Source organism: Melopsittacus undulatus, chromosome 6, assembly GCF_012275295.1.
Source record: "Melopsittacus undulatus isolate bMelUnd1 chromosome 6, bMelUnd1.mat.Z, whole genome shotgun sequence".
In the NCBI taxonomy this organism is placed as follows: Eukaryota; Metazoa; Chordata; class Aves; order Psittaciformes; family Psittaculidae; genus Melopsittacus; species Melopsittacus undulatus.
In genome coordinates this window covers 78620118-78639628 of record NC_047532.1, presented here as the reverse complement: position 1 = coordinate 78639628, position 19511 = coordinate 78620118, and positions in this window count along the sequence as shown.

The following is a 19511-nucleotide window of genomic DNA, read 5'->3' as shown; positions in this document are numbered from 1 at the left end:
CTGCTCAGGGTAATTTCCAAGTTAAGTGGGGCAAAATTCATTAAGCACTCTTTAAAACTGAATAGGTGTGTAATTAGGAAAACAAAAAACTGTAAAAAAGATGACAGAATACCACTGTATATATGGGAAATTAATACTGCTTCCCAGAAATACACCTTGGGGAAAAGGCAAAGCCTTTCACAGTCCCTGTATACGAGAAAGAACAAAAGACAGGATTTCATTTGCAGGGGAAAAAAGCAAACAAAAAAACCCAAATAATAAACCCTGCCTAAGATTACATTTTTCTTCATTAATTGTCTTTTTTATTGTCACTGCATAACAAGAGAACTCTTTTCCCCTCTACATGACAGAGGGCGGGATACACTCCCTTTTGCTTTGGGAAAAAACCCACCCTTGTGTTCTACAGAGCAGTCTCTGCCCAGTGGCTTTAAAACACACTTGCTAGCACAGAACCATCATCAGGTTTTGACAAAAGTCTTCCCAGTATTAGTTGCTGACCCAGCCCTGATACAATCTTTGGTATTTCTTGTGGTTGTATCTTTAGACAGCATATTGGTTTAGACTAATCACTTTGTAATATTCAAATCCTTTTTGTCCTTACCATAGCTCACCACAGGCATTCTTCTCAGCATATATCTGAGTATGTTCCTTATAATATAGTTTCTGCTTCAGATAAAAGGCATGGGTTTTGAGAGAACTTGGTTTTTACCTTTACCAATCAATCTGCTACAGCAAACATCTTCATGCATTTCTGCATCATGATGTATGGAAAAATGACTACAATTGCCTTTTGTTTATCTGAAGGAAGTACAAAACCTCATGAAATAACCACTAACCAGCATTTCTTTAGGAGTGGGAAAAAAACCCTGAATACAGATTCCCTTAACACAAACAATTTTATTAATAAGGCAGCAGCATCAAGCAGTATTTGGAAGTACTGAAGTCTGCACACCCACACGAGACCTGCAGGCCTTGTCGAATAGCTTGCTTCTGGCTATCTTCAGTCTTGTAACATTTTCACATTAATTTGGGGCAGCATGAATTATCCCACTTGAGGCATTTTAAACATGCTTGAAAATAAATAATGAATGCATTGGGCACTATAAATTAGCAAACCTCAGAAGCAGCTACTGTTACAGATCCTGAAAAGTTTTTCTAAACTTGTCAAGCTGTGAATAATAAATAGAGTGGAAATGGCCAATTAATGTACTTAAATAATGACCTTTATAAAAAGTAAAAAATGCTACTTCTTTTATTCCTATAATACCAGAAAAAAAAAAAAACCCTGACAATTCTCCTACTTTGGCCCTAATACTTCACTAACAGAAAAATGGTTTTATACCTTAAGGGAATCTCTACATGGACTACACCTGTGGAACCAAACACAGTACCTAAAAGTGACCATTTGTTTCAGCTATTCAATATACACATATTTAAACTTTATGTGACAACAAAGTTTGTTAAAAATATCATTTGAAGGTGAAGATTTATGACCATATTACTTACACCTACAATTTTGAAAATCACAGATCTATAGTCATACAGGTTATATTACAGTGAAGTATGATTTCTCTAAGGGATTAAGACAAAATGTAACTAATTTGTTTTCTAGCCTCAACTTTTTCTAATAAAGACTCCTTTTCACTTCAGTACTGAAAATAATGAAATAAAAACATGATGATGATTGGGAGCAGTCAGCATGGATTTACAAAGGGGAAATCATGTTTAATGAATCTGATAACACTCTCCCCTGAGATGGGCTCAGTGCATGCTGGGAGAGCAGTGGTGATGTGTATCTTGACTTCCAGTGCTGTTTCCTACAATATCCTTGTAGATACACTGACACAGCGTGAACCAGAGCAGTAGACAGTGAAGCGGATTGCAAACTGGCTGAACTGCTGGGCTCAAAGCTTTGTGATGAGCAGCACACATTCCAGCTGGAGGCCCTACTATTACATTAATGGAAAATAACCCACAGTAGTGTGATGTCAACAGGATCAAGGAGAGAGCAGAATCAGGCAGCAGTACTATTCCTTATCTTTTCTTTCTCCTTAAAAATAATAGATCTGGTAAAAGAAAAAAGTATTGAAAATTAACTACTATAGCATTTGAGGTTTACCAATATTCATGTTCAGGTGACCAAGGCACTGATAAAGCTTATATACCTCACCAGTATGGCATAAACCATCTACTTGTCAGTTAACAAAACCTGCAGTACACTGAGTTATAATATTGTTGTTGCACTAGCAGTTCATTTATTCATGAGCTGCAGAGAAAAATAAGCACGTGGAATGTATATGGATTTTCAGTTCAAAAGTTACTGCCATCAAGGGACAGCCTTAAATTATGCACTACCTTTAAAAAAAAAAGTTGTGTGTTATTTTTTTCCCCAGCAATGCATGAACTGCATCTAATGAGCACACCCTTTAGCCTCTTTCTTTTGAAATCAAGTGTTCTTTTGTTGCTCCGGGCTCAGACTCCACGTGACACGTGCACCAGAAACAAAACTGGTCTAAAAGTTTAGAAATAAGTACATCAGATTTTATGCCTTTTTTTCCCCCCTCTTTTTCCAAATATCAGGACTCCAGCTTATTCAACCACATCCTCATCGGTTACCCTTGCCTGTATGTGGTCTTCAGTTTTCATATAAAATATTGGTTAATTAATAAGTTTAATTGAGAACTATGAATTACAAGGAAAGGTGTTTCTACAGAAAACCTAATGAAATAAAGACCTATGACCTGCTAAACCACCAAACATTCCCAGTCAAGCCAGGCTCGGATTTTGAATAACAGCAAAGGCTTCAAACATATGAAATCTTCAGTTATGATGACATTGAAAATTATGTGTTCCAAAAGTAATGGTGGCTTCAGAAAAAAAATAAAGGTAAAGTACATTGCTACACACTTGTGGAGAGAAGGAGAATAAGGAAGGAATAAGGAATAAGGAAGGAATAAGGAGAATAAGGAGAATAAGGAGGAAGGAGAGACAGATAAAATATTCAATTCGTTGCTTCTCTATAGAATTCAGAACCACAAATTAATCTAATTTGAAATATTTTATACACATACCTTACTGTTTTCTAATTCTTCACTTTAGATTTCACAAAGTATGAATTACTGAAACAGGTTATTGAGCCAGTTCTTCAAACTAAGAAAACCAAAATAACCTTGTAAGAAATGTGATTGGCATTTCCTTCTTTTTCCTTATAGTAAAATCTCTTTTACTGCAGCTATCCAAGTGTTATCACATGGCTTTATGTTTTCCTCTGTCCAGCTATTGTGAAAACATGCACAAAAAAGGGGGTAGAGAGAGATGACGAAAACTTCTGGTGTAGTTGACATCTGATCTGAATTCTGATTACCACCTGCTGTGTCGTTTAACTAGAAACAAGACCTAAAATCTCTCTAGAGAATATGTGACTGTGATTTAGCTAACTGACATCTGGATGCTCTACATAAATATAGCTGAAAGAACATTTTCCTGGCAGTTACAAGCCTGACTGATAAAGTAAGCAGTTTGAGCATTAAGGCTTCAGGTGGCTCATTACATCTCTATTGACAACTCAAAATTTTTTTTCCCCTACAACTCAAACCAGTTCCTGCACAAAGTCTTTGCATCACGCACAGCTGAATTCTGTGGCCAACCTGTCAGGAAAGGTCCCCGTCTTTTCTGGAAATACACACTCAAAATGCACATATTAAAGGACACAGGTACACATAACCAAGGAGGCAGGAATGTTCCGTATATATCCAGTGCAACTTGTGAAAGTTGTACTTTGCCAGAAGCGTTCAGTTATATATTTTGCAATGAAAACTACAATACATCAAATAGGTATTTACAAACAGAGGTTCATTTCATCTGTATGTAGGTCAACAAAGAGTAGCACAAACAGCAAATTCAAAGCTGTGTAGAAGTGCAAAGCACTTGAACCTGTTTAAAGTCTAGAACATCTTTATGCTTTTATTGAAGGTTACTTGTCACTGTGATCATGAAACCTCTTGAACAGAATAATGCAGAAGGAACATTGTTTGGCAGACCTTCTGCGCTTGACAAAACTAGAACTAACTCATTCAAGCAATTCAACAGTTTTCATCTCAACATCATAAGGTCTTACTAGGAAGAGAGAAGGGACAAAATAAAGGAATACTGAGAAGTTAGCTAATGAAACTCTTGAGTAGATTTACACCAAACACCTGTAAAATTACAAAATGATGCACTGCTAAAATGTAAAAATATTTAGCTTATTATAGAAACAGAGACAGAATTTCTGTGATATAGTTGAACTTTTTTTTTCTGAACAGATTCAAAGAGACTTGGCACAGTTCTGTTTTCTACATTAAATATATAAAATAAAAAAATGAAATTTACCCTCTTGAATTGACAAAAAGCCAGTTAAATGCATTTTTGAATCAGTAACAACTGCAGAATCTGCACTCCATCAAGCTGTTATCCTGCTTTTATAAAATTAAGAGATACATTCAGAAGCCTTAATATGATAATGTATTAATATAATGGCAGACTGCCTCTCAGTATCACTACAGGACAACTTTTAAAATGCAAAACGAAGTTAAGTGCAACGTAACCCAATTCAATCTAATTTGTTAAATCCCATTTAGTCAAGTTTGCAAACTCTTCTGCCAACATCAGCTCTTTTGGTTGCCAGTTAGTAACAACATTACTACTACTGAGAGAAAAGGCGAAGCCACGGGCACCACTACTGTGCACAGATCTCTTACTGCATTCTACAAATACATGCTTTCAACAAAGAGTTGCTTAAACAGATTGAGTGTCTAACTGATGGAGAGAAGAAATCCTAATGAACTGGATATAAGTCAAATACTGCAATCCTCTAATTTACTGAAAAGCTTCCAAACTTTCTACTGTCACAGACTTCTTACATTAGTATTACCAATTCACTTGGTAGAACTGGTCAGAAAAGCTTAAAAACAATAAGTGTTCTATGAATAGGCAACAGCAGTTGGGAATTCTCTTGTTAACTGGAGAAAAGTATGCAGGAGTGACTGGAAAATGGAGATCAAGATTTTTCTAATACTGCAGAATACAAAGGCTTTCAATAGATTTTTCTCAGGTCTATTTAAAATTATAATGGGTCAATCTAGTTTAGTCTATAGTTTGATGATTTATTTTCTTCCATTAGAAAGCTGCTTCAGAATTTCTTTTCTCCAAGCTGCAGTTTCCCACCATTAGGGCAGATAACTGAAATTTACTGGGTTACAAACCATCAGATTTGTCTCAGAAGTTTCAAAAAATGTCATTTCTTAGCTTTGACTTTCCAAAAGACTTCCACAAGCCTCTACATCAGCAGAGCCAAGATGGTAGTAATGAAAACATCTCAAGTAACTGCCCCTCTGTCTGCAGAAACTCCAAGTACACAGGAGCTGTGAAGCAGAGTAACTATTCTTTCAGTTGTACAGTGAAACAGATAGGAGAACTACTCCAGCAATATTATTTATTTTAAACTCATTAGTTAAACCATATCAGTTCCTCTATTCAGAAGAGACCATACCAGGGCCTCCAAGATCGGCACATGGGAAAGAATGAGCTACCCAGGGTAGGAGGTGGCAGGACTGCTGCTGGTAGCAGCTTTCAACATTAACCAAAATACACCTTGTGGTGGACGCTGTGAGACATTTGAGGAGACCAAAGGGTCTGCTGATGTCAAAAGCAGGCAATCCTGCTGTTCCAGCTTCTCTTGCACTGGCCACGTGCTCATCTGACCTCTCAGGAAAGTGGTTCAGCTTTTTGCCAGCAAAATAACAACTCAGGAGATAAAAAGTGACAAGTATTGCAGCTGGCGCAGGAGTAGCAAGAGTGGTGCCTGGACTACAGGATGAGGGAGAGGAAGCCCAGTAGGAAGCAGCAAGCTGTTAGATGAACTCCAAGGTGTCATCAAACTTCACGCTTCAAGACCTAGGTTAAAATTGCTATTTGAACAATTCATTATTTCAGGCACACAAGCACTGCTAGGGAAATGAAACAAAAGCAGTGAACTTCATTTAAATACAGGCTGGGAACAACTGTCAAGAGGACCAAGGTCAGTATCAATTCCCTTGATCATACCCCTTATTGCTCTAAAGTACCAACTGCTTTTATCTTTTAACAGTTGAACAGATTAATATGACTATTTAAAATTGCCAGCCTCTTTGGGATGAAGCAGATATATGTGAACATGTCTTGAAAACTAAAAGGTGGTAAGAAGGTAAGAAATAAGTAAGCCATTCCACAAAACTCAGCAGAAAGCAACACTTCTACTTGCCAAATTCTGAATTGTGTTTCCCAGCCTCATTTCACAGGTGCCAGCCCTGTGTCAGACCTCATCTGCACTTAAGTGCACTTAAGTGTACTGCCTCTTATATATTTGGTCAGATGAAAGATAAAAGAACTTCCATCTTTAGCCACAACACCACACCACCACCACTCTCAAAATAACAGTGAAAAAGAATACAAAACTAGAACAGAAAAGGGAGAGAGCTCATGGCTGGCACTGCTCTGGGACAACTCAACCACTGGCTTTTTCCCTTTCAGGTTTCATGGTGTTACCTCATATGCCTTGGTTACATCCTGATTCTTGTTAAGAATACTGCTGAGAGCTCAGAACTTTTATCAAATAGATTTACTGGGAAGTTGGGAACAAATCCACTTAGATGAATTGTAAAATGAAGGCTTAGCATTCCGTGGCACAAAATGACAGGCATACACTGAAATGAATTAACCCCACTGGCTTGGATGTAATATCTTGTGTCTTTAAATGTATCATTCCTCAATTTCTAAAACTATCTGAAAACTCCTAAAATGTCGTGAAAGTAAAGGAAGGGACTGTAAGTAGAATTGAGCTCCTCGTGGTTTTGATTTTAGTGATCTTAGCGAATCACTAACTCATTCTTCACTGTCTGCCTCATAAAACTGAGAAAAAACCTTGATATATATCTGACACTTTTAATATGAAAAGCACTTTAGAGAAGCTTTTTGACACAGGATGAAAGACTGTACTTTGCCATACAGAATAGCTGTATTACCTGACATGCTCATCATACACTGTCAGAGAGCAACAACTTTCAGCATCTCTTTCTTATTACTCCTCAATCTTTGACCATGTTCAGTAATTATGGATTGAATTTTGTAGATTGCTTCAGTGACTTATGAAAGTAATTCCTTTGGAAATCCAGACAAACCTGTTTTTCAATTGTTCCGAAATGTTTTAAAGAGTCTTGCCAGTATTTGGGTAGGGTTTTTTGTAAAATAGGAATCATTCTTACTTAAAATCTCTGTCATTTCTTATTGCTACAAAGGGAAAATAACACAAATTAACTGTTTTTCTAGTCGGCATCACTAACCCCTGCACACATTCCTACACAAGCAGCATTCACATCACTAACAACTATTTGTGATTTCTACGCATACGTTTTTGGGTCACAACTTGGAGCTTTGCTTCTTCTCCCTGTTTGTTGCACTGGCTGCACAGAGGCACAAAGATAAGATGACCACATTGTGAATGTTACATGATGATTTTTGCTGCATACATTAGCCCGGCTCCCCTGGCTGTGCTTACAGCTACTGGAATTTCTCTAGCAAATCAGAATGACTTTTGGCACACTTCAGACTCACTCTCCTTCAGCAGAAATTGGCCTGCCTATTTTAGAAACAATCAGAAAGCACCAACCACACATTTATTTGACTACCTGACCTGCCCTTCAAAACAGTCATTACCATGCAGAATAATGACATTCTGCAAAGAGGAAAGTGCCGTTCTCAAAAGCAGTGAGCGCTTTTGGGAATCATTTCCACAAGCCAAACAATGCTGTTCAGCCAATGAACTGACATCACTCCTAAAAATACTACTTTGTATATCAGTGAAAATGACGCCCAGACACACTAAACAAGGAGGCTGTATGTTACTTGTGGGTGGCAGCCAGCCGAGACTGCTATCTCACTACCCATCTGCTTCTTCCACACTGCCAACTCCTAAGACCTTTATTAAAAACAGGACTTGAATTATGCAATTTGCCAGACTCTGCCCCTTTCCTACTACTGACTCTAACACAGTGTCATATTCGTGTCTAGAGGATGGGAAAAAACCTACTTCTCTTCCATTGGCTTTCACAGGAGGTTCAGCCAAAATGTACGAGTTGCTGAAAATTCATGGCTCCCTGTATTTCTGTTTCTTCAGCTCCTCATGCCAGCACATTTTCTGGGTTTCCTCAGAATGAAAGTCATTAGAGATAACAATTTAGCCAAGTGCAAAGGAATCCAAAGTGATGTTTCCTAATGAAGGTGCAGCTCTTCGCAAGCACTACACCATGGAGTCCTTAATGGAAATCGCTGCAGCAAAGTATGAGAAAAACACTGGCTGGAGAATGAGCTGGTGAAGGGTTCCAGGACTCCTGACAGCCGAGATCTCCACCTGAGGCTGCCTTGGGGCTGTGAAGGTAGCCAACGTTTAATTTTGGTCACATGCTGTGAATCCTGTCTGTTTCTAATAAGATGTTCCAGATTCCAGAACTATTCCAGGCTGTATTAATTTCCAAAGAACTATAAAAAACCCGAAGATTTGGGATGATTTTGGAACTGCCCTTTTAAGGAAAACTAAGGAGAATGATTGGGGGAAAAAGAAAGTGAATAGCCTGAATCACCGACAAACTGCAGGACTGCTCTATAAACCATCTGCATACTCACATGATATTGCAAAATGCTATTTTGGGGCTCAATTCATGTATTTTGTAGTTTCTTTCTACCAATTGGACAATGCTATACCATACAGAAGGAATAGATTTCAGCTAAGATATTATCAAGTGTTGTAAAGCAGAACTGAGTGAGAAAGATTAAACAAAAGCAAAAAAACCCACCCCTCCCTTTCTCCTTTCACTGGTTTTGCTCCTTTGGGGCTAAAAATTATTTTTCTTTGCTCATTGCCCTTTTGAGGAAACTTTACCCCAGTAACTGGATGAAGCTGTTCTGTCTTTGCCTTACATCTTTCTGGCACTTCTGGAAGTCCTATCCAACGTTTTTATCACTTACAAATGCTCCTTAAGCTGATCTTAGTATACTTTTCTAAACATTTTTGTTTAAGATTTTGTTTTAAGATTGTGCACCTTAAGATTTTTACATCGTAATTTTGCCTTTTCACTTCCTTTTAGATTTGAAACAAAGAGAATAATTTTCTTTATTTAAGATGTACATATGGCGTAACGATGTGTGCAGTCTGAATAGCAGAGGGAATTCCACTTTAAATGGAATATAGCTAGAAAAGGAAAAAAAATCTTGTCTAACTGAAGTGTCTAACTGAATGTGGCAGGGTTGCCATGTTCTTAAATCCATCAGTATCCATGAAGACCATAGGAAAAGTACAGCCTCCCTAACAGTGTTATATCACCTTTTTCCTGCATTCAAAATATTGCATGATTATCAAAATAAACTGAAAACAGAACAGAGGAAGCTTTCTGAAAACTGCAGAAATGCACAGTAAAACCTTATCTATACTCAAAATAGAAAAAGTTGCAGTGGGAACATTGACTTTTTAAATTATATTTGTCTGTCTACAGAATACACAGTAGTGAGAGAATACCAATGTCTTATATCATGGTAAGAGTTCATTTTGTCTCAGAATTTCTACTGGTTAATAGTTTCAGTTTAAGGTTCTGTAGGAAAAAACTTCTCTTTGTTTAATTTAGGAAGTAAGAGTAACTGCCTTTTATAAACAACATGCACTCTGGGGCCAAGATGATTTTACTGTGTACTTGTTATTTAAATGAGTGCAGTGTCTCCATATGGCTATATGGATGCTAGATATATGTTATATACTCAAGGGGCATTGAAGGGTTTAAAGTGCATATGTTAACAAATAATGCTGAGTTGGCACCCCTGCATTGCTGTCTTTACTACTGCATATAGTAATATATTCTATTTTTTCATTTACTCTTTTCCTTGGAAGTATTTTTAAGAGCTAAAAAGCACCTGGGGATTTCACAGAAACTTTACTTTATAATCAGCTTATCTCAGGAATTACAGTGCTGAAAGCCTCCTAAGGCTTGCAGTCAATTCTGCTATGGTAAATCATACTTTTATCTATGCTCTTCAAAGCAAAACCAAAACCAAATTCCATATATATAACTATAAATATTGGTTAAATCTAGAATTCCCAGACAAACTTCTTAGTATTAACACTTCTCATTTATTATGATACTATGTTAATTCATGCCAGATGGAGACTATTCAAATGTTCATGACTTGTACTTGTCACGAACATATGTTCCTGGAATAATGGAGTGGTTTCTTAGCAAACAACATCCCATATTTAAAAACCTATGATGAGGCTCATAAAATAAAAAGCATAAACAGAGAATGGCACAGCTGGAAAACAAAAAACTTCAGGTTCTTCTCTACCTGAGGGGTTATGGAGGGTAGTGGATTCTTTGCACACTTTTAGCTGTATACTGGGCAGAGAGCTGTAAGCTAGTCCAACCAGCTGAAGAGGAACACTGTTACTTTCTGATTGCCCCATATCAGAGCAATTCTTCTTGTACATTCAAAAGAAATAGTTCTAGCACAGGGGAAAGCAAGGTAAAAACTAGATCTTCAAAATCCTGTATTTCGTTTCAAGGCCTACCTTAAATGCACAGGGTGAATGTGTCAAGGACGTGTTCCAGAAGAGTCAATTAGAGTGCCTGAACATACAGCTAGAATTTGGGTCTTGTTACTATGAGCCAAAAAAGGTATGCTCAGGGATAATAAAGGCTTGTTCTCACAGTGCTGGCATTGATTAAGCCATCAGAGGTAGGTGCTGTAGAAGAAAATGTATGTTATGTATTTTTAAAAATATTCTGCTTAATTAGAAAAATAGATTTCTCAGCTTGTTGCCATAATGTCCTTGAATTAAGAGCACAGTTCCTTTTCCCTACCCATGTGCCTCGTTTCCACTGCCAGTTAACTTACACCTGACTGCTTCATTTCCAATACAATGAAATGATTGCTTTGGGGTTTTGCCCTAAATTGCAAAGTCTCTCCAATTAACTTCACTGCAGATGGACTGGTTTCTGACTGTGAAAATACGATCGGACTAGTTAAATGCCCTTTTGAAATAGACAGATAGAATTACTATTGCTGACACAATGAAAGGTTTCAGAACACCTTCCTGAAGTTTTGTCAAGGAGAGATACAAACTCCAAGCCTAACTTCTGCCCTGCCACAACTAGAACATGTAAAATTCCCAAATTCTTTGTGCAGATGTTTGAATGTGAAGATTACTTAAAGAGAATGGTCATAAGTGAATTAACTTGGGAAAAAAAAACAAAAGACAGCAGTGCTGAAAATGGCGTATGATGGATTGAGAAGTGGACAAGAGGGGTATAAGTGGGAAGACAAAGGAAAAGTTCATGCAAAAATAGGATCACACTGTCCAAATGGAAAAGGAGTCACCTAAGTAGCTATGAGAATACACCCAGAGGAAACAAGCAGCAAAGGAAACTCATAAAAGTATGATCATTTCTTCCAAGACACAGAAGTCACCTACAAAGAAAAGAAACTGATATACAAAATGGGGGGAGGGGGGGGGAAGGCACTTTTGTTGCAGAATAAAAACACTAAGTGAATTGGAGAAATGGCACTACATGTCACACCAAGAGCTTTAAGCTTTACAGTTCAGACATGCAGGTATGTTAATAATAACAGGAGCCATTTTTATCCTTACACTGAGGTACATTATCTCTAATAAATACATCAGAAAGAAATTAACATTTGAAAGACTAAACCATATCTATAAAACAAACTGCCAAAGGCACTGTCAGAGACAGACTGCATGAGGGGACTTTACCCTTTTGGTAGGTAACCCTGCCAGAGCACAACTTGTTCTCACTCATGGTGCCCCATGCCCATTGCACTGCCTCAGGCTGTGCAGGAGATGCAACCGGATCAGAAGCACGTATGAAACTCATCTGTGAACAGTCAGCTGTACTTAGGGTACATGCACTCCCACTGACAGAATTCTGTCAGGAAAACTTTACTTTTTTTGGGGTCTATTTTCCCTCTGTTGGGAAAGGGAGAAGAGGGAAAAGCCAAAATGAAGAGAAAAAGATGTAAGCTGCTGATGCCTGCTGGTACACAGTAGCAGTTTGGGGTCACACTCAGTGTCCACAGGAGAAGCATATACAACCATCCCACAGTCAACTGCATGTGGATATGGCTTCTGTGATGAGCTAACCTTGTCTAATCTCTTGTATTTTTCACACAAACACCACCAGATTTTACTGTGCTTGGAAACTCAAAATAGAGATCTGCACCCTGTGCCTGTATATAGGCAGCAAATTATAATTTAATCCAAGTACATTATTAAACTGTGGGACTGGCATTCTTCAGGGTATTAGAAAACTAATGTAACTACTTTCTTTAAGAGCTATTTTCACTTAATGTGTCTGTCCTCCAAACTGACTGTCAGAGATCACATTTCCCGAAAGGGGACACTAGTTGCAGCTGCATATTTCCATTCCAGAGGCAAATCAAATCAATTCATAGCCTAGTAATATGCACTATCTATGAGGCTGCTCAGGGTCAGGATACTGTCCATTTTGGAAGGGTAGATGAGAGAAAGGAAAAGACAGGGAATCAGGAGTAAAAGAAATGTTTAGATTTTGAATTACCATGACAGAATGAGCTTCTGCAGCACTGAAAAGCCCGTTATAATATTTATCAACTTCTGCCAGTTGTAATGGCAGCATGTTTCCCCCCTCTATGCTGACTCAATATGCATAGAAAATGAAAACCTGTAGGATGAGATAATAAAATGTGCATGTGTTCTGCCTGATAGCAGTAGCCCTGGTGATAATCCTGTGAATTCCCAAAATATGTTCTATCATGATTCAGAGAACAGTGTTACATCCCGCACAGAAAAAGAAGGGGAAAAAAGGGGGTGGTAGCAGGAATGACCAAAACCTCCAGCCTGACAGATAAAACCCTTCACACGACTGTTTCTTTCAGAAAAAAAGCTAAAAGAAAGCAGACACCCCATAAGCAAGTATTCAGCCTTTAGTCAAATACAATCTACAAATCCCCATCACTCAATAAAACACACAAGTTTACATTTGTCTCTGTCATATATGCTTTGTTTACAAGCCCTGAGAAATGATCACCAAGCCACACACCTTTCTGTGACAAGACAGATGGTATGTGCTCCCTGAATGCAAAGGATAATACCGTTACCAACCCTAAACATATTGTTTTCCCCATATGATAAGAGCTGCTGTACAGAAATGAATCAAGAGATTCAGTCCTTTTTGTTCCTCTGTGTATTTATCCATTTCTTCAGAAAATGGCAGCTTTCTCCTTCCAGTCTTCTGAAAGAGTAGGAAATGAAGGAAAAGTTGGAAATATTTTGCATACTCTTAAGAAGTGGTGAGCCAAGGTTACTTACACCTAGAATCCATGTGCATGTTCACACATATGCAAGACACATATACAGGCATATACATAGACAAATAGAGACATGAACAGCTTTTTAAATAGATAGTGCTACTTTCTGTGCTACAAAACATGAATTTTTGGCAATACCCAAAAGCTACTGTGAGCATCCAAGCAGAAAAAGAAACATATTCTTATTTGTTCAATTGCTTTTTACTACAGACCATTTACCTTTCTCCCTCCTTCAGTGACAGAAGACAAATCAAAACACGTCAGGTATTTTAAACTGTGATCTGCACTACACTTTAAGTTTGAACCACAGCTCAAAATCATTGGATTCAGACCTACAGTTGCTGCTATTCCTGGATGTGTCACAAAATTCACCTCTGCTAATGGTACATGGCCTCTGCCCATTACAAAACAGGACAAAACATTCCAGGCAAATAAGTCCTACACAGCTGTAACACCTATGAGCAACCCAAACAGCAATGTCTTATCTCCTGATACCAGCACAGCTCAGCCAGTCCATCTACCAAGCCTTCCCCACGTACACACTTGTTTTACCTGTGCAACTTTAAAGTATTTTACCCTTAAAGGTATTCTCTGACCTTTCTCTTGTTCCTATTCCCACTCTGATTCCCAGATTCACCCTGAAGCTATCTCCCCTTTTGCCAGAACAGATCTCAGTCCCATCCCATTCAGGACGTGATGCTTTACAAGACTGAATGGAGAAACCACAGGCCCTTGGGAGGTTAAAAAAAAAAAATATTCATTTTCTTGTAAACGTCCTTAAAAATGTGTCAGGAGGAACTAAATTCTTGGCAAGTTCTTATTCAATATCCAAAATACTGTGAGGAAAAGAGAAAGAAAAGAAAGGAGAAAACAGAGAAACAGGATCACCATTCTGCAGGTCCCCAACGCTGTCCACTCAGGGAGCTGCAGTCCTTGCAGTCACAGCCCTTTCATTCCTGTCAGTCACTGACCCCACTGAGGCCCACGGCAGGGCTGCCTCACACGGATGCAGCCGGTCGCCATTTTGTTGGGTCAGGCCCTCCTGGAGCCCTCTCGCAGGCGCAGACTCACTCACTTGATGCACATGTGCCGAGCGCTGTTCTGGAAGGTTCCAGGTGGTGGTGAATCTCTGGTGACTCCAGCCCCAGGGACCGCATTGACCTGAGGGGTGGGCACGGGCGCAGGCTGGTGTCAGGGCAGTGGATCTCCGGCCTCAAGGCAGACAAAGCAGGAAACATCCCCTGTTGTTGTGCAGCAGGACCCCTGCTCTGCATCATGGCCTCCACCTGAGTGACAGCACCCTGTGCACCAACAGGCACCCGGCTGCCAACAGGTCCTTCTGCCTTCTGACTTACTGAAACATGCACAAAAAGGGTCTCTTGACCATCACAATCTCTTGCATCTCCCTAGAAAACGTGTCTTCTCCTTCCATTTTGCAGCCAACTTCAGCATCCCTCTAAAGACTCAGCCCACTAACTAGCCCTCCTGAAGGAATGGTTCCCCACCTCACTCAGGAATTTCCAAACGTTTGCTGTGCATAAGTGAGGAGTTTCTCTCACCACATATTTGAATATATTCAATGAACAGAATTCTTCGCAGATGACAGACAAAACTACATTAAAATATTAGGCTCACATTAGTAGCCAGCAAAAGTTGCAAATAATGCTGTAGTGAGGTCTATCTATGTGTAAATGTTTCTCATTTTAGAATATTTCTCTACTGTTAACTCAGAAGAATGATGATACTGTATCGGAACACATGCACGTATACATCTAGAGTCATGATTTGCTTCTTTACATAGTCCAAAATTTCTCCAGGACAGTCTAATAAAAGGTTAAATTACTCAAGAGTTATAATGGGTTATAAAAAAATATTTAGCCTAGGTTGGTGGCTCAGGCTCTCTTGAAAAGTTCTGGACACCAGCTGGGACATAAGAAATGGGGAAAGAAAAGATACCATGTCTCTCTGCAAGTATTTCCCTAACTACTACCTGAAAAGTAGGAACTCCCAGAAGTAGCAGGAGATACTGGTTACAACACTGTGTCTGTTAGAGTAGTACCCTATAAAGGATGTTCTGGAGCAAATAACAGATGTGAGGGAAAAACCTGCAAATCAATGCTTCTTGAAGGACTTATTTCTTTTGACCCTTCAAAAAGAATCTGCATGACTTTTCCTGTCACTGCTGAACATCAAGACTGCACCAAAGGAAAAATATTCGAAAGGACAAATCCATCAGAAGTCAAAATTCTTTATAGCAGGCAATAAAACAAAGTGCAATACTTGAAGTATAAGTATTCCATCTTCCGTCTTCTATTCAGTGAATAAATCAGTGTTACTAAACCCAGTGAAAAGGGGAAAAAGGACACTCTGCACTGTATTTGGAATATACCATCCATACTCAGTTTTGTTATGTTTTACTGCACCTCTTGTCTATGTTAAGAATGTCTCAGTCTATACACTTATTATTTAAAACCACGATTCCCCCTAAGGGAATACAAAGGGAGTACATGATGTTAATTAGCTTCATGGCATTTTATCCCCTATTCTGTGTTCAGTACAGCACTGCTGTTGCATTCCCAATGCCTATTCCTTCAACCTCCTACAAAAAGGATCTGCACTTGGTTAACTTGGAGCATATTACTTTTTCCCATAAGGGAAACAGACTCATGTAAAATGTTCCAGCCTGAAGTGAACACCACTAAAACATTAATGCACTGTTCTTTAAATAGGCTTTCCTTTTATGTGCATTGTATCCTAGTGTCATGTGAAACTGCTTGACATGTTTTGTTTGGCTAGCTGTTCAAAGAGTCCAAATTTTACTCAGTCCAACTTCTAGGCCCCTGCAGCCCACTCATCCAATTAAAGAACTGCAGAATGAAAACAGAGAGAGCACTTTGTGGAGCTTCAGAAATATTGTCTCTCAGGAAGGCTGCCTGCAAAAAGTGAACAAATCCATTGTGCAAAATGGTGCATTCCAGAATAGAATAAAATTGCTCGTCAAAGTCTCTTTATCCAACATGGATTACTGACTCCTGAGAGCTGTAGGTTAGTTGAAGGTAGAGTCTATCGGAGGCAGGAAAGCTCTTATTACCTTTTATTATAACACATCCTCCCCCCATAATCTATAAAAAAGCCTCTAGGAGCCCATTCATTTCTACACCTCTTTGCTGCCTTTCATTTTCAATAATGCTGAGCACAATTCAATACTCTTTTCAGCCCACTGTACTTTTCATATGTGTTCACATGCTAAGTATTCCTAAAATGCCCTTGGGAAAGACTACCATTTACTACTTCAGATTCCTGGGAACTGCAGTTCTTACAGCTACCTAGGAATATTGCTTCAGACACCTGCAACCTTACCACCAGATCACACTGATATTAACTTTCATGCAAATGCCATGTGGTACCCTTCAATATATATTAGTAAGACAAATAAATAGCAGAAGAAGACATTTAAAACTGGACAGACAAGCAAATGCTAAACAACAAGATTTTATGAACCAAAATTTGAGGAAGTTCACAGCAATAACTGCAACAGACTACTTATGCACTACTTCATGCTGGTAGAAAACAAGGGAATACTGCTTGATTGTCCAGATTTCAGGCACATGCACGTGCATGCACAAGCATACACACACACATTTTCTCTCCAAAGAGATAAAAACGAACTAGCTGCACAAACTCATTCTCCTTTTTTGTAAGGAAGAACAGGAAACCACAAAAAATTGAGCTACCATTCATATATCCCACCCTAAAATGTAGTAACACAGTTTTGATAATCCTTACATTAATTAATTCTCCTTGCTTCTCAAAAACAAGATGCCCCCTTTCACCCTGCCCACAAACTAATGCAGGGGCCACCCCAGAAATTACTTCATATTTAACATGGTTTTAATGAACCCTAAATTTCCAAGTGAATGTGATAACATAAAGCTGAAGAATTTTGCAGGTGCATCAGCTGTGACAACTGGTTGCTACAGTCACCGCGTGGTACCTACATCTCTTGGATAACACTGGGGCACTTTGGCTATTGTTTTTTCACAGCAGTTAGGAAGCATTTCTTAAATATGTTCCCACTGATGCTTTGTTTTTTTCGGCTTCTCTATTTAGAAAGTAAATCCTTGCATATTCTCACATGGGATTATATACCAGCATACTCCACGGATGTAACCCGCTATCTGAGATAGTAATTTGCCCAAATAAATAATAACCTGATATGAAAAGAACCACTCACTTCCTGCACGCTTTAAATTTCCTAATTATCAGCAAAAATGTTGATCAGAAGCCTGGGCTTCTAATTCATAGCTAACAAACAAGATTCTTGGAACTGCTATTGCGAAACGAATGCGAGAGGAAGGAAACCCCAGTGGTCCTGTCTGCATTCTTCACAAATGTGTTCATGGAGCTGAGACATGCTGGCAAGGAATGCCTCTTTTTTTATTCAATATATTAGTACATTTTTCAACCTTGTATTAATGAGACTTTTGTAGTTTTATCAGAGACCTATTTTTTTTTCACTTTTTCTATGTGAAATGAAATGTGGAATTTGGAATATATTTTCTCATGTATGGGTTATTTTCTCAATTGTCGTGGTTTAACATCAGACATAAATCATCCACACAACTTCTCTCCCACTCCCTCCCATTCTTCCCTCCCCCCCCCCCCCAGAGGGCTGGGGAGGAGAATCACAAGAATGTAGCTCCCACGGGTTGAGATCAGAACACTCCAGTAACTAAGGTATAACACAAAAGCACTGCTGCTGCCACCTATAAGAATAATGAGAAGGGAAATAACAAGGGAAGAGAATGCAACCGCTCACCACCCACCGACCCATACTCAGCCTCACCCGAGCACTGACCTAGCCCTCCCGGGTAACTGCCCCCAGTTTATATACTGGGCATGACATGCTCTGGTATGGAATACCTCTTTGGCCACTTTCAGTCAAGTGTCCTGATTCCTCCCAGCCTCCCCTCCTCCCTGCAGAGCATGAGACTCAGAAAATCCTTGCTCAAAGCAAACATTACTGAGCAGCAACTAAAAATGTCAGTATTATCAGTGCTGTTCCCAGGCTGAACGCCAAAAACAAAGCACTGCACCAGTCACTAAGGAAGAGAGAAATGACGGCTACTGCTGAACCCAGGACAGGCAGACACAGTTTCTCTGGGCACCCTGTGCCAGCATCTCAGCACCCTCACAGGAAACAACTTCTGTCTAAGAGCTCATCTCAATCTGCCCTTTGGGAAGTTAAAGCCATCCCCCTTGTCCTGGCCTTACAGGCCCTTGTCCAAACCCCTTCTCCAGGTTTCCTGGAGCTCCTTCCGGCACTGGAGCTGCTCTAAGGTCAAGCTCCACGGACTTCAGAGCCTGCACCTGACACAACTGTTCCTGCAGCCAAGTTTCTTCAGCTCAGGACTGGGGTGACAATCTTGCCAAAAGGTTGAGAGAACATCACTGAATGTTCTGGCTTGGGGTCTAATGGTTCTGTCTCAAAGAAATGCAGAGGAACCCATCCCAGAAAAGGTACAGGAGTGCAGAGCAGCACTTTATTTCACATGCAGGATCAGTGCAGGTGGTGTTTCACTTGGACTTCGTCCTGCAGAGCAGCACGGAGCCCTGCTGAAAGCTGAGAGCATCACCCAGCACATGCACAGTCGCAACAGCAGCAGCAGCGCTGCTGAGATCACAGATCCACACAAGAGGTTTGGGGCATTTCTGCACAGGGGGAAGGTGCCCAAGGGAGAAACTTCACGTCTGGGCACCCTGATGCCCAACCCTGCTGCCTTCCCCATCCCACCTTGGGGACACGCTCCCTGGCCCAACGGGAGGCAGCACGGCCCCAGCAGCACAGGCCAAAGGCAAATACAGTTGGGGTCACTTCTGAGCTCTAAAGAAGTCTCTCCAGGAGAAGACAACACCATCTTCTGGAAACTTCTGCTGCCTTCCCCTTCCTGTTGCCAGGAGACGGGCACCGCACACAGAACTCTCACGGAACCCTCATGGAACCTTCATGGAACCCTGATGTCACAGTGACGGTGGAGAACTTGAGGGGCTGCTGGTGCCACAGCCCTTCAGTCTGCTGACCGGAAGGA